This window comes from Chelonoidis abingdonii, chromosome 23, assembly GCF_003597395.2.
Source record: "Chelonoidis abingdonii isolate Lonesome George chromosome 23, CheloAbing_2.0, whole genome shotgun sequence".
In the NCBI taxonomy this organism is placed as follows: Eukaryota; Metazoa; Chordata; order Testudines; family Testudinidae; genus Chelonoidis; species Chelonoidis abingdonii.
In genome coordinates this window covers 16,492,829-16,506,959 of record NC_133791.1, presented here as the reverse complement: position 1 = coordinate 16,506,959, position 14,131 = coordinate 16,492,829, and the positions used below count along the sequence as shown (strand labels likewise).

Genomic DNA, 14,131 nt, shown 5'->3' with positions numbered 1-14,131 from the left:
CTGGGCCACCTCCCCCAGAACCCACAGCGACCCCAGACCACCCCGCCAGAGCACCCGAGGCCTCCCCACCCAAGTTTTAGTTAGCGATATATAGTAAAAGTCATCGACCGCTCACAGGTTGTGAATTTTGTTTTACTGCCTGTGACCAGTCCATGACTTTTAGTAAAAATAACCAAGACTAAAATGTAGTCTTACATATGATACACACACACGCAGAAAGATGCCTTCATACATAATGCACACAAATATACCCACATAACCACACACACACACACACACACACACACGAGACAAACTAAGCCATGAGCCGTTGTTTGTTTCCCCTTGTCCCTAGGAGCTGCCAAGATGGCGATCCGGTTTCCACACCAACCCACAAATTAATTTAGAGATGGATTAATCTAATTTGGCTCTTTAAAAAAAAAAAATTAAATGCGGCAACAAGCCGAGAAAGACTCAGAGACAAAATCTGCCTGAGCCACTGATGGAGAAAATAGCAGAAAGCCACACACCCGCGACGGTCGGGCGGTGCATTCCCAGCATTCATCACATGGAGCGATGCCCCCTCCCTGGGGCTAGGAAGGAGATTCACAATCTCCTGCAATATCCTGGACAAACCTTCCTGAGTTAGGTATAAATGTTTTGAAGGTTTCTTGTATTAAAAATGCAAATGTGTATGTGCTATTGAGGGATTGCATGTAATCCCAGGGGAGAGGGGGACCACAGCCCTCCAGGAGCTAAGAATAGTTGGGACGGGTTAGGCAAATGTACTCAGGTTGTAACACCTCCTGAGAGCTACCAGCTCCTGGAGAGACACTTGCTTATACTGGTTCAGACTGGATTCTCTAGGGCCCAACAGGACAAAGAGAAGGATTTGGGTTAAACAGCCTGAATTCAAACCAGCTCAGAGCCTGCTTTCTGATCCAGCAAATGGACCAGACCTCTGCTCCAAGGTGGTCCCCATCCTTAGGGAAGGAGTGGAAGGTCTTGGGCCCACTGAAGCCCCACAAGAACTTGGGTGCTTGTTCTGAGCTGAAGCTGTGATGAACTCATGACCCCTGGGAGAAACCCTCGCTGGGATCTGAAGGATTAAACACTAACTAGGGCCCTTGTTGGACCTGGGGTGTGTGAGAGCTCTGGTCAGCCTGTTAGCACACGTGCAGGTTCTTGTATTGTTTTAATAGGTTTTCTCTGTTGTGCTTTTACCTTAAGAATAAAGGTGCTTGCTTAGGAAGAGCTGGGTGGTCACTTAAACCTGGGAGCAGTTAGCTGGTGTAACACCTTGGAGGAGAGACGTGGAGGAGGCTGCTTAGGCCCTGTATCTTTTGCTTGGGAATCACCTAGTGAAAGCAGGGACTGTGCAGACTGCAGATGCCCTGGTCCAGAGAGAGAGAGCGACACGCGTCTCCACACCCTAGAGAGGTGACGGCTGAGAAGCCTGGAGCCCAGAATGGACGCCCTTGCTGGACACAGAGAGGGGCTATGGGGCAGTCGCTGTGAACTGTGACCCAGGGCTCAGTTCACCCACAAGCAGCAGCAAAGCGCCTCGCAAATGGGGAAGGCCACATCTGCTGGTTTTCCTAGTGTAGATTCAGAGGATGGCGGTGTCCTTCCGTTCTATGGACCAGTTCGATTCTCACTAGCCATGCTGCCTGAGGGCGAGCAATTGCCCCACCAAGCATATAATTCCCCCATTGCCTCCTGTACATGTGAGTAGGTCTGGGGCTACCTGTGCCACTTACAGGCCTCAGCACCAGAGACTCTTTAATGTATTTATTCTCATAACACCCGCGTGTGATAGCGAAGTGCAATATCCCCTCTGTATAGATCACAGACTGAGACGGAGAGAGGCTAAGCCAGGCTGAGTAGGGTATTGTACCCAGGTCTGTGCATCGGCAGCTGGGGGGAGGGATCGCTCAGTGGTTTGAGCAGTGGCCTGCTAAACCCAGCGTTGTGAGCTCAATACCTGAGAGGGCCACTTGGGGATCTGGGACAAAATCAGTATTTGGTCCTACTAGTGAAGTCAGGGGGTTGGACTCCATGACCTTTCAGGGTCCCTTCTAGTTCTACAAGATAGGTATATCTCTATTATTAAAATTACCAAAACCCCAGGGCCTTCCTTCCTCTTCCATCCCCCTTCAGCCTTCTCAAGCATGTAGCAGTGGCTGCTCCACACAGCTCCCGTGGAGGCATTCTGCTTCCCAACATTGGCTGCAGGGCAAACACCTCCAGCTCTATCTGGCCCAGCGCCCCTCAGTCCCCTCTCTCCGGCTCACTCCATGTGTCAGTAACTTCTGCAGCACCAAAGTTAGAGTGGGAGCAGTTTGTCCCGGCTGGTGAAGAGTCAGGCCTAGGTATTTAGAAATGCAGAAGTCAAACAGTTCTGCATAAAACTCTCCACACCATGCATAAAGGATTGCAGACTTTTCCCCGAAGTTTGCTTCCTCCAAAAAGAACTAAATAGCAAAGTACAGTGAGCCAGGTTTGGAAATGTTGTGACTCCAGAGTCACTCCACTGCAGCTGAAGGCAGAACATGGTCAAGTACAAAACCATTGTCTAAAGCTCCTGTAAGCCGGCGTAGCTTCACTGAAGTCAATTTACGAATGCTGATATATACTAGCTGAAGATCTGCCTCACTGCATATATAACAAAACAGGTTAAGGGCACACTACTTATCAGCTGTTTTAATAACTTGCTCTGTATTCAAAAAACACTCATCAAAAATTGATTAAACGGGTTGAAAAAACGGTGACATCCATAATTTATAATGTTTCCCCGTTGTGAGAAGGATTCTAAAGGGACCAATTTGGATCTCACCTCAGGATAAATTTGGAAGAGCTCTGTTGGCACCATTGTCTTACTCCAACAACACACTGGGGTAGCTGAAATCAGAATCTAGCCAAGTGATTACTGTTTGACACTAAGAACCATAAAGTCTCATGGGATGCTGGGAGCTGTAGTTTCTCTACTGTGGCTTCCTCAAAGTCTTCTTCTCATCTTTCACTCTACATGCGAGACCTCCCTCATCATGCCAGAGGATTTGCAGTTCTTGGCCCTCAGAGGGACAGCAAATACATTGGATACAATTTGACTGGTGTGACACTATTTCAATTTAGCCTACCTGGGATACCTCTAAGACGTTGCACATTGGACATTTCATCTGCTCTCTGGACTCATCGTCCTCTGCTGATGCCATCGGACAAGTAAAAACCGGTTTCTGGAGGTCAGTAGGTGGCAATAGGTCTGGGGCTACCTGCTTTGGAACATGTAGAGCCGGGATGGCCAAACTGCGGCTCTTCAGAAGTTAATATGCAGCTCCCTGTATAGGCACCAACTCCGGGGATGGAGCTACTGGCACCAACTTTCCAATGTGACGAGAGTGCTCACTGCTCAACCTCTGGCTCTGCCGCAGGCCCTGCCCCCACGCCACCTCTTCCCACGCCCTCCCCTGAGCCTGCCGTGCCCTCACTCCTCCCCCCTAGAGCCTCCTGCACACCACGAAACAGCTGATAGGGAGGTGCAGGGAGGGAGGGGGAGGTGCTGATCGGCAGGGGCTGCTGGTGGACAGAGGGCGCTGGGAGCGGTGCGGGGGAGCAGATGGGAGGCTGCTGACGTATTACTGTGGCTCTTTGGCAATGTACATTGGTAAATTCTGGCTCCTTCTCAGGCTCAGGTTGGCCACCCTTGATGTAAAGCTAGTTGGGGAAAAAAATTGCATAAAATGTCAAAATGTCTCACAATCCCCTCCCCCACCACCTGGGTGGTGTGATGTTCCTCTTGTTGTTTTGTTTGCCAGAAGCTGGGAACGGGAGACAGGGGATGGATCCCTTGATGATTCCCTGTTCTGTTCATTCTCTCTGGGGCAGCTGGCCTTGGCCACTGTCAGAAGACAGGATATGGGCTAGATGGACCTTTGGTCTGACCACGTCTGGCTGCTCTTATGTTTTGTTTTTGGTGGGAAGGGGGGATAGCAGGAGAGGTTGTTTACCATTTTTTGAAATTTCATGGAGATTTGAAACTTTCTCCCGCCTCTATAAATGGTCAATAAACAGGGGAAATATCACAAAAAATGTAATTGAAACATGAAAAAATTTCTCCCAGAGATGATGTGCCACCATTTCATTTGCTCTTTGAATAGGTTGAAGAAGATGCAATATTAATTTCACAGATTTTCCTGCTTAACAGGTGGGCAACTGTAGAATGTATATAAATGTGTTGAGTTTTGCAATATATGGACCTGATCCTCTGCTTGGTGCAAATCATCATCGCTCTGTTGAAGGCAATGGAGCTGTGCTAATTTTACACCAGTTGAGGATCTGGTTTATTGACCAGAAATGGGCCCACACCAGAACCTTGGAGAGCTGGTCCCCTTTTTCATTTTAATGGGCCTTGAGCCCAACCTAGCTACCCTCTAACTTCAGGTCTGGGGTGTCTGCTGTGGTATGGTGATTGCCATTGAATTCAGGGCTGCTTTTAAATTCAGTATTTAATGGGAAGCTCCAAGGAGGTGTGAATGGAGGAAGGTTGGCCTTGTGGGGAATGCACTGGGCTGAGATTTGGAAGATCCACATTCACTTCCTGCTTCTTCCGTAGGGTTCCTCGGTGATCGTGGGTATGTTACTCAGTCTCCCAGCGCTTCAGCGATATCATTTATAGCATGTGGATCAACGTACTTCCCCATATCACAGGGCTAGTGTGAACAAGGCTCTTAGGTCCAGATCCTCAAAGGTATTTAGGCACCTAACGCCCATTGATTTCAATAGGCCTTCAGTGGCTAAATAAGAATCTTGGCCTTAGATACTGTAGTTATGGGGGCCATATAAATACCTAGTTAGGATGAGGAAAAGGAGGATTGTGAGAGGGGAAGGAGTGGCAGAGAAATAGGACTGTTTGTGCCTCTAGGGTGGTTGTGGCCTCATTTAAAAATAAATAGAAAAGCAGAGATGTTACTATAATTATTCTCTCAATGCCATTTGCATCACTCAGGGTGGGTCCCTGATTCAAAGATCCCATGTTAAGTTAGGTCATTAGCCAGGAAACATGATCAGTAGCCATGGTAACTAAAGGCAGCCTCGTTAATTGCCAGTGGGCAGCTGAAATCAGGATGATGGAGTCTTGTTGTGGAGGGTCGTTCTGCCAGAGCTGCAGAAATCTATTGAAGGTACTTATATAGGCCCCATTAATGTAGGAGATGAGCATCTTACAATCTTTAATCATAGTGCCCCCAGGACGGAGGAAGGAACGATTATTTCTATTGTAGAGGTGGTGAACTCAGGCCCAGCCAGACTGAGTGACTTGCCAAAGGTCACACAAGTCTGTGGAGCTGCAGGACTTGAACCTGGGTTTTCTGTGTCCCACGCTAGGGCCTTAATCATGGGGAAATCCTTCATTTCAAGCAAAGTCATTGACTTCAAGTCCAGTCCTATGAATGGGGTCAGGTGTGCCAAAGGAGGAGGAGGTGAAATTCCATCCAGATCCGGCCATAGTCTGCATTCCCATTTGGCTAGGGTCTCTGAGCTTTGGCCTCACAGCTCCTATCCTATCCTGTAAGGTGGGTACACAACTGGTTGAAAGACCATATTCAAGAAGCAGTTATCAATGGTTTGCTCTCAGACTGGAAGGGCGTAACTAGTGGGGTCAGTCCTGGGTTCAAGCCTGTTCAATATTTCCTTAATAACTTGGATAATGGAGTACGCTTGTAAAATCTGCAGAAGGCATCAAGCTGGGCAGGGCTCCTAGCAAGTTGGAGGTCTGGATTAGAATTCAGCTGACCTCAACAATTTGGAGAATTAGTCCGAAATCAACAAGACAAAATTCAACAAAGACAAATGCAAACTACGTCACGGAGTCAGGAAAAAAATCCAGTGCATGGCCTGGCCCCTAAAATCCCATGGGATTTCATGGAAGTAGGCCCCACTTTACTGAAAATGTAGCAGCTACGTGAGATCATGGCAATAAGGGATCTGTGCCAAGAGTCAGCGGCGTTGCTGTCAACATCTGTGCGCAGCAATAACTGAACATCTCACTGTGCGCAGAGGGGAGCTGGGGAGACAGGGAGGGAAGGTCTGTAGAAGAGAGTTGCCACCATGGAAGGGGACCTCCTTACCAAGCTTGGCTGGTGACTCCGGAAACTCTTAGGAACTTCTCCACATGCCAGATGCTGGAAATGAGGCATGATTGTATTGCTGGGGATTTAGGTTGAGATTGCCAAAGCTTCCCTAGAGGAGTTAGACCCAGTAATCTAAATGCCTGGGGCAGCGTAAAGTCCTCCTTGTGGAGGCTATGGGACCACTCCCCTACTTGGACAAGTGTCTAACTAGCTTGCTGTATAAGTGCCTCATTTCTCCAGGCTTAGCTGGTGGGGTTTGGAGAGCGGTCAGGCAGGCAGTGCCCGATCCCCTTCTTGGAAGTCAGAATAATGCCCCCATATAGCCTCTATCTTTGGCCGGTCAATAGACCTCAAGATCAGAGCTGGGCAATATTTTTCAGCCCAAGTTTTTATTTTAGTGAAAACTGCAGCTTTGGTGACATGAAAACATGCCGTGTGTCCATTTCCCTCAGCTGTTCCCATCAAAACAAAACCACAACCACCCAGAAATTCCCCAAAGGTGAAAACACTTTGATTCGTGGGTTTGAAAAAAATCTGTGATGCCCAGCTCTGCTCAAGATGCCATCTTACCTCTAGTGTGGAGCGCCAGCGAGAGCTCTTCTAAGAGCATTGCTAACGGCAGAGCCCCCCGGCATTGTCTGGGGAGAGATACACCTGAGAGGAATCTAAGACACCACAACATGCCATTTCAATAGGGCCTATGGGATATCCCCTGGGCAATCTGCAGGAAACGTGCACCCTGTGTTAACCCAACCAAGCACTGCAGTGCCATTAAACAGAGAGTAGAGCTGTCTCCGAGGCCCGCCGTAGGGATTACGGAATAAACACCTGAGCAGCAGCTCTTCAGCTAGCTGCACATAATAATTTGAATGGTTGCTGTTGCTGGGGGAGGGAATGCAAAAGAAGCAACTTTATGGAGCCTCCTCCCAAATCCACAAATCTTCAAGGTGGCCTTGGCAATAAATGCCACGTTCCCGGCTCTCCCACAGCCATCGCCTCTGCTGGAACATTTCTGCCCTGAGCCGCCGTATGCAGCTCCACAGTAAGTCAAATGGCAATGATTAGGCAAATAAAATTTCCATCTGTTGAGGAATTGATGAGAGTTATTACTAGTAATAAAACTGATGTGAGGCAAATGATGTATCTGAGGGGGTAAGTGCCTCCAATTATGAGCAAAAGTGACTTTTAAATAAGGTTACAGACTTCCTTATGAGCTCGGGCGAATCCACGTCCCTCCATCTGCGCACCAGGACTTAGCTTGTGCCAGCGTGGGGAGCATTCGTGGAAGGAAGCACTTGCATTTCATGACTTCCTCTAGTGGCTTTGAGTGCTTGGCAAAGTGCTGCTCCTTTCTGCAGTGGATGGGGCATTGGGCAGTCTAGTTATTACTTAGGCCTGGCTTGAGTGCAGGGGGCTGGAGCAGATGAACTATTGAGCGCTCTTCCAGTCCTAGGGCAAGCCTATACTGCAAAATTAAGTTGATCTCAGTTAGGTTGATGGACAGCCACTGCAGTAATGCCTGTGTTTTTTTCATGTCCGCATTAGGCCCCCTCTGTTGGTGGAGATGGAGGTGGAGTTGTTAGGTCGGTGGAGTGGGTGACTTACATCAGCGGGAGCAACGTTGTAGTGTGGGCACTTATAGGGTTAGGTTGACGTAAGCTGCCTTATGTTGACCTAACTCTGAAATGTGGACCAGGCCTTACGCTGCTGTGATCCTATGATAGGGACTCCAGCGAACTTGAGTTCTAACCCAGGCACTGCCAACCCCTGCTCTGTGTAACTAGCCAATCACTTCACATCCATTCGCTTCTGTTTCCCCTGTCTCTGTGTCTAAACAGATTGCAAACTCTTCAGGGTAGGGGCTGTCTTTTGCTATGTACACATGTGCAGCCCCGAGCACAATGGAGCCCCATTCTCAGCTGGAGTCTCTGATGCTGCTGTATCACAAATAATGATCCTTATTAGTGTTTTTGAGCTGCATGTTTAAGTTGTGCCAGCAATCACTAGATCATTTGGATAGTTGCCTTTCATAGCAGTTGCATACATGCAAATACATGAATAAAAATATATAAAGATAAACATTTTGCACTGTCGTGTGAGAGAAGGATTGAAATCTCTCCCCGTGTTCCTCAGAGATCAGAAGAGGTGGGGGCTGGGGCTGGGGCTCAGAATGAAAGGGATACACGTGGTGACACGGCTTTCGTGATCCCAAGCTAAAAGCGACTGCCATGAACTAGGTAGCAGTGCTGATGTTTAACTGATTCGCGCTAGGCTTCACAATTAATGCATCCTTGAGTCAAGCTGGGGCCGTTCACACTGCTCAGTGCTAGTTTTCTAGCCTGTCTGGCTGCAGACTCATTGGGCATCACAGTCAAGCAGTTTTCTTTGCAGCATCACTGGAGGTGAAGTTCAGGGCTTAGATTCACCCTCACCCTTCATCTTCTGTGTTTACACCAGTGAATTTACTCCAACCATTCACACTGGAGCAAAGGGGGTGCAGAGCACTACCACATCAGAAGAGCAGCCTTTTACACCCACTTTGCACCAGCATAAATGACTAGATAAGATGCAGCATGGTAGAGGTTCAAGGCTTTTAATTTTGGCCTTTGGCCACTTAAAAATTAGGTTAACACAGCTACAGTATGTTGGGGTGTGAAAAAAACCACACCCCGAGCTATGCTGACCTAATTCCTGGTGGATGCACAGCTGTGTTGATGGAAGACTGCGTCCACTGATGTAGCTACGATTGTTTGAGAAGGCGGAGTTCCGAGGTTCTGCCAGCATACTATGCTGCCATAACTATGCTGGTATAGTTGCTATCATGTAGATGTCAGCCTCCACCCCAAACCCTGCTTTGCCTCCAGCATTTATAATGGCATTAAATATATAAAATAGTGTTTTAAATTTATAAGGGGGGAGGGTCTCAATCAGATACTTGCTATGTGAAAGGGGTCACCAGTACAAAAGTTTGAGAACCACTGGTCTAACAGATCCATTTGCTGTTGCCTAGGCCAACGTCCTTTGTTCCTGTGAGGCTGGGCTGGGTTTGTCCCATCCATGCCCTGATGAGGTGTGAACTGCCTCTCTGCTCTTGGAGAGTTTTTGCCTGGGCTTGTTTTAAGCCATGAGGACACATTTTCAGCCTCATAACTATATGCATGAAATTATAACCTATAACTTTACTATAATATTACTGTAACAACCATACTCAGTGCATTATGAGCCTTCTGAAGACACCCGACATGACAAACTTTGCAGTGGATACCACTCAGTCATTTTATAAAGATGAACACAGGGGTGTAGGGTGTTCCCCCGAGGTACAGAGTGTCCCAGTGTGGTAGGAACACCACGCTCCACCACTAGAGGGCAGAAGCAATTGTCACTCACCAGTAGCCCCGCTAGTTGAGTTTTGAACGTTAGCTGCAGTTATGGATAAAACGATCTGTTCATTCCCCTAATGCCTCCCTTGAGCCAGCAGAGGGTTATTTCATACACTGTCTTCTTCAGTGCCTTGTCCATCTTGAGTAATGGGGTTTCCACCACCTTCTTTGAGAGACTATCTTCCATCGAATGTCATTACTAGTAATTCCCATAAGCAGCGATGACTCCCGTGAATTCCTCTCTGCTACCAGCTGGGAGAGATAAGGTCCTGGAGCAGAGCCACCTCGCTATGCTCAAGTCAGTGAAGATGGAAGTGATGCTGCTGGATTTTTAATAACTGGCAGCGTCAATATCCTCATGCTAAGTTGAGAGCATCTGCGAGTCCATTGTCAAAGCAGCTCATTATCTCAGGGGCCTGCTGGACTTTGCGCTGCTCCTTCCCTTCGTTTATCTTTGGTTGGCCCAGAGATTGGGCCCTTTGCTATTAGATGAGGATTCATCTCGTGGACCTTTGTTTCTGCTATAGTAGGCACCCTCTAGCCGGGGCTAACTGTGAAGGAGACTGCACAAGGTTTCTGCTAGTGTGCAGCTGAGCCACCCCAGTTCTGAGCAATGGGGGTGGTGGGAAATTTTCAGTCCGGGGTAGCACCTTACAGTTAAGTAGTATGTGATTTTTCTAGCCTGCATGTGTATCTAGAGATGTATTGACTTTCCGGTTCATTGAATTAAATACTTGTTTCTTTTTTCTAATCTATACAAATATTCCCCACCCCCACCTCCATCTTTTCTTGCTTTTATGTCTGGGGCCCTGGCATCCACTTTGTCTTCCTAAAGCCCATGTTCTTCCCTTCCTGAGTTCTAACATTGGTCTCACCTTCAATCTGCTGAAAAGCCTCCTGTGCCCTCAGGGGAATGCATAATAAGAGAGAGCGATCCTCTCTCTCTGCCTTTCAGGTGGGGGGCAGGGGAAACAGAACTGCTCCAGTTAGCTGCGTGCCCTAGGAAGGAGCTGTCTCCCGCTGTTTGGCTGACATTGCTGCTTTCGGACTGGGGACAGTCTTAATTGGCAAGCCCTGCGTCTGATCTCTCCCCAGCAAGAACAACCAGTGATGGAGGTGGCGGTCTCATTTTGTATCCTCTGCCACTCATTTCCCAGCTGGTGTTTAATTACCCACCGGAATGACTGTCTAGCATCCAGACCAGTCTCCCCAGGCTGGGCCGATGAAAACGTGGGTTCAAGGCTATTATTTGTCCAACAGTTACACTCGGAGGTCCTACTGCGCTAGGTACTGCACACACGCACAATAAAACACAGTCCCTGCCCTGAGGCGCTCACAGTCTAAATACACAAAGAGTGGGAGGGGAAACAGAGGCACCGAGCGACTCACCCAAGGTTGCACAGCCCGGCCCGGAATGGAAACCAAGCTTCTTGAATGCTGGCTCTATTCACTAGGCCATACTGCTGCTCCACTATGTTCAGCAGAGTCTCTGCCTTCGAAGTAGACACAACGGGGAAGGAAGGCAATGGAGACGGTGGTGGTAGCCAAATTAAATGGGGGACACTGGCACTTTAAGAGAGAGGTGGGGCCCTCTTAGACTTATTGCATAAAAGCAGGCCCCTGGGCTCGGGAGAGGTTATCCTTCCATTCCTTGTGAGGGCAGCTGAGCAGGTAAGGAGTGGCTTTTAGTCTTTTCCCTTGGTTGCTGAGGGCCTGGGGAAAAGGCTGTTCCTAGAGCAGTGGCTGTAAGATTCCTGGCAGGTTATTTATTAGCCTGTTTGTTTCAGTGGCATCTGATCTACCTTCTTAATGGCAGATGTATGAGTTTCACCTTTAAATGAGACTATGCAAGTGGGAATATTTGTTACCAAGACTGATTGAGCCCTGTCTCCTAGCCTAAGAATTGCTAGGAAAGGGTTTTTTCTCCTCTCTCAGGTTGGAAATCTTTGCCTGGCTGGTGCTAAGTGTGTAAGGCTCAGCCTGAGAACAGGCTTGGCCAGGGGTGTTGTGTAAAGCTATGTGAACTGCTCCCTGATTAGATTCTGGAACTACATCAGGAGCAATGGTCTCAAGTTACAGTGAGGGAGGTCTAGGTTGGCTATTAGGAAAAACTTTCTCATTAGGAGGGTGGTGAAGCACTGGAATGGGTTCCCTAGGGAGGTGGTAGAATCTCCTTCCTTAGAGGTTTTTAAGGTCAGGCTTGACAAAGTCCTGGCTGGGATGATTTAGCTGGAGATAGCTACTGCTTTGAGCAAGGGGTTGGACTAGATACCTCCTGAGGTCCCTTCCCACCCTGATAATTTGTGATCAGCATGGGTCTAATATGCCCTCTTAGCTTCCTCCTCCAGGGAATTGCAGCCTACCCAGAGGAGGGCTTGGGTTCCCTGTTTGACTAGTGGCCTGTGCAAAGCAGATTGGGGCCCCATTATGGCACAGAAGCATAACTAAGCAGTCTGGGTAGAGCAGCGTAGTTCTTGACTGCACTGTAGGTTAGCTGCTCAGTAACCATCCTCTCCCTAAAGAGGACTGAAGGCTACATTCCACTGCATCCAGCTGCTGCTGCAGCCTTAGGAGGGCAAAGGAAATCTTAAACCTGCCTGGGAAAGGCACTTCAGCACTTGTTTTCCTTCCTAATGATTCAAGGAGCTCCTGTCCTTCACCTGCTCCAATTGCTTATTTAACTTGATTGAGCTGCAGAAGGGCAGCCGTCCAAAACAAGGCACAGATTCATTTGAATCGCTAAATGAGGGGGCTGGCTGGTTAACCCCTTGCGTGCTGCAGCTTTTGCTGAGTTAGTGCTGCCCTTAAAATGCCACAATAGACTGAAAAGCAGCTACGTTTATTAAAAAAAAACCAACCCATAAACATTGTTTCTAAATGAGCTGTTTGAGAGTTCTCCCTGATTATTTTAATGAGGGAGTTCTAACTCTTTCTCCACTGACAAAGTTCTAACTGCAGGATCAAACTGAGCCCTGACTCTGCCTTTTAAGACAACGGGTTTGCAGGTGTTGAACTGGTCATAATTTGACCTGCACTCCACAGAGGTGGCATGTGAAACAGTCAGAAGGCATCTGGAGGGGGGCATCACCAGCAGCAGCTAGGAAATCTCCCTACTGATGTTGCTGTTAGTGCAGCTGAAACAAAAGCTTGTAACCCCATGATCTCTTTTCTGGGAGTGGGGCTGTGCTTCAAAGTCTGCATTTGGCTTGCTGCCTCCTGCACTAAAGACAACAGGAATTGCAGCCTTTCAGACAGTACAGGTCAGTGTGGCCCATTCAGGTACCCTTCAATCAACAGAAAGACAGGCTGTAACTAGAGCTAGTCAACAGCTTCATCTCCCTCCCCCCAGTCAATGTCATTTTGTAAGTATTTTTGGTGGGAACACTTGTGGTGGTGGTTAACTTTAGGGGTGAGAGACACTTCAGTAGGTCCTGTTTTTGTTCTTTTAATGGCATTGTCTGCTTAGTTGTAACATCTAACTTGAACACTTCAGAGTGGGTGGAATCTCTTCTGCACCCCCACTGGAGCTTCAGAGGGTTGGTACCAGAGGAAACAGTAACCTGTCAATCCCTGATCATGTGGCCAGCTGGCAGTGATTGTCCAAGAGCAAAGCTAGCAATATGCTGGTGACCCTTAGTTGTGGCTTTTTTAGGGTGGGTACAGAGAGGAACTAGGGGTGGAGTTTACATGGGAAGAGCCCATGTTACTACTTGGGGTGCCTGACCTTGGTATGGGCATGTTTTTACAGACAGAGGGCATGGCTACACTTACATTTTTGCAGTGCTGGTAGTTACAGCTGTGGTCGTACAGCTGTGTAGGGCCAGCGCTGCAGTGTGTCCACACTGACAGCGGCCAGTGCTGCAGTGTGGCCACAATTGCAGCATTTGCAGCGCTGTTGGGAGTGGTGCATTGTGGGCAGCTATCCCAGCGTTCAAGTGGCTGCAATGTGCTTTTCAAAAGAGGGGGGTGGGGTGCAGTGTGACAGGGAGCTTGCGGGAGACAGAGTGGATTTTTGGAGCAGACACTGTGACAGCTCCCTGCCTTGGCAAATTCCGGCCATTTTCCTCCAACCACCTCTCTCAATCACCCATCTTAAATGTTAAAAAGGCCATTTCAGGCCAAGATAAGCAGCTTCCTCTGACAGACTCCCTCCCCCTCTTTTCCCCCCCCCGTGCTGTTTGTCTCCTCAAGCAAACAGCTGTGAACATTGCAAAGCCTGGGCTGGCTCGCTCGCTGCAGCAAAGAGCAGCTGTTTGTTTTTTAGATAAGTAGCTCCGGGGAGTACCTTCCGGTTTGTTGTATACAGGAATTGTGGGATACCTCCTAATACCCTGGAGGCCAATAACAGCGCTGGTGAGTGTCCACACCTGATGAGCAGTGCTACACCTGTAGCAGACCAGGTGTACAGGCAGTGCTGCAGGAAGGGAGTTGCAGCGCTGGCTGAGCTCTGTAAGTGTGGACACCTGGTAAGTTCCAGCGCTGCAACTTGCAAGTGTAGCCAAACCCATACACAAATACAGACTGATGCTTTTGATTAGTGACCAAGTCTTGGCTTATGGCTGAAACAAGACAGGCTGTTTCCCCTCTCACTGCAAATGCAGGGAGTTGTGAGACCAATGGTCAAGAATCTCCAAAGGCATGATT

At 48.4% G+C, this 14,131-nt stretch overlaps 1 protein-coding gene across 1 annotated transcript in view; it reads left to right on the top strand.

The window, feature by feature from the left end:
* Nucleotides 1-339: 339 nt before the first annotated feature.
* The window catches only part of ACTL8 (actin like 8), a 42,626-nt gene continuing 28,834 nt past the window's right edge, over nt 340-14,131 (top strand). Inside the window, exon 1 of the mRNA XM_032787564.2 lies at nt 340-628. The gene's annotated coding sequence lies outside the window, so the exon portion shown is untranslated. The remainder of the gene's footprint in view (nt 629-14,131) is intronic.